Source organism: Dasypus novemcinctus, chromosome 10, assembly GCF_030445035.2.
Source record: "Dasypus novemcinctus isolate mDasNov1 chromosome 10, mDasNov1.1.hap2, whole genome shotgun sequence".
Taxonomy (NCBI): Eukaryota; Metazoa; Chordata; class Mammalia; order Cingulata; family Dasypodidae; genus Dasypus; species Dasypus novemcinctus.
The window spans coordinates 11,252,551-11,254,323 of NC_080682.1; positions in this window are offsets into that span (position 1 = coordinate 11,252,551).

The window sequence follows — 1,773 nt, forward strand, 5'->3', positions numbered from 1 at the left end:
TTTGATATATGAATTTATGGCTATAAACTTCCCTCTCAGTACTGCTTTTGCTGCATCCCATAAATTTTGGTATGTTGTGTTATCATTATCATTTGTTTCAAGGTAGTCATTGATTTCTTTTGAGATTTCCTCTTTGACCCACTGTTTTTCTAAGAGTGTGCTGTTTAATTTCCAAATCGTGGTGTGAAATCTGGGCTTCTGTCCCTTGCAAATCTCCAGCTTGACTCCACTGTGGTCAGAGATAATGTTTTGTATGATTTCAATCTTTCTGAATTCGTTCAGCCTTTCTTTGTGGCCTAGCATATGATCTATCTTGGAGAATGATCCATGTGCGCTTGAGAAAAATGTATATCCTGCTGTGTTTGGGTGTAGCGATCTATATATGTCTATTAGATCGAGCTCCTCTAATATACTATTCAGATGTTTTGTTTCTTTGGTGATTCTCTTTTGAGATGTTCTGTCCAGAGTTGATAGTGGTGTATTAAAATCCCCCACTATAATTGTAGATGTATCTATTCTTTCACTTAGTTTTTCCAGCGTTTGCCTGACGTATTTAGAGGCACCCTTGTTAGGGGCATAGATATTTATGATTGTTCGATCTTCTTGACAGATTTTCCCTTTGACTAAAATGTAGTATCCTTCTTTGTCTCTCACAATTGTTTCACATTTAAAGTCTATTTTGTCTGATATTAATATAGCTACTCCTGCCTTTTTTTGGTTATTGTTAGCTTGTATGATTGTTTTCCAGCCATTCACTTTCAATCTCCATGCGTCTCTGGGTCTAAGATGTGTCTCTTGTAGACAGCATATGGATGGGTCATATTTCCTTATCCAATGTCCCAGTCTGAATCTTTTGATAGGTGAGTTTAATCCGTTGACATTCAGTGTTATTACTATCAAGGAATTATTTGTGTTAGCCATATTTTGATTGGATTTGTGTTTGTCATATTTTGTTTGTATATTTTTTTTGTCTTTTTTGTTGTTGTTGTTGGTCTTATACTCTCCTCCAACTTTGCCTTTCCTGTTTTTTCCTTTCTTCCTGCAGAACTCCCTTTAGAATTTCTTGAAGGGGAGGTTTCTTGTTGGTATACTCTTTCAGTTTCTGTTTGTCTGCGAATATTTTGAACTCTCCATCATGTTTGAATGCTAGTTTAGCTGGATAGAGTATTCTTGGTTGGAAATTTTTTTCCTTTAGTACCTTGACTATATCATACCACTGTCTTCTTGCCTCCATGGTTTCAGAAGAGAAATCAGCACTTAATCTAATTGAGCTTCCCTTGTATGTGATGGTTTTCTTTTCTCTTGCTGCTTTTAGGATTTTCTCTTTGTCTTGAGCATTGGATAATTTGACAAGTATATGTCTTGGGGTGGGCCTGTTGGGGTTTATGACTTGTGGAGTGTGCTGTGCTTCTTGGATATGTACATCTGTCTCTGTCAGTAGATTTGGGAAGTTTTCAGCCATTATTTCCTGCAACACTCCTTCTGACCCCTTTCCCTTCTCTTCATCTTCTGGAATGCCTATAATACGTATGTTTGAGCGTTTTGCATTGTCATTCAGGTCCCTAAATCCTAATTGGATTTTTTCTATCTTCTTATTGACCCCTTCTACTATCTGTTTGATTTCTGATGTACTGTCTTCCACATCACTAATTCTCTGCTCTGTCTCTTCTAGTCTGCTGATATTTGCTGCAAGTGTATTTTTGATTTCTTGAACTGTGGTGTTCATTCCCATCATATCTGTTATGTTTTTGCGTATGTCTGCAATTTCCCCTC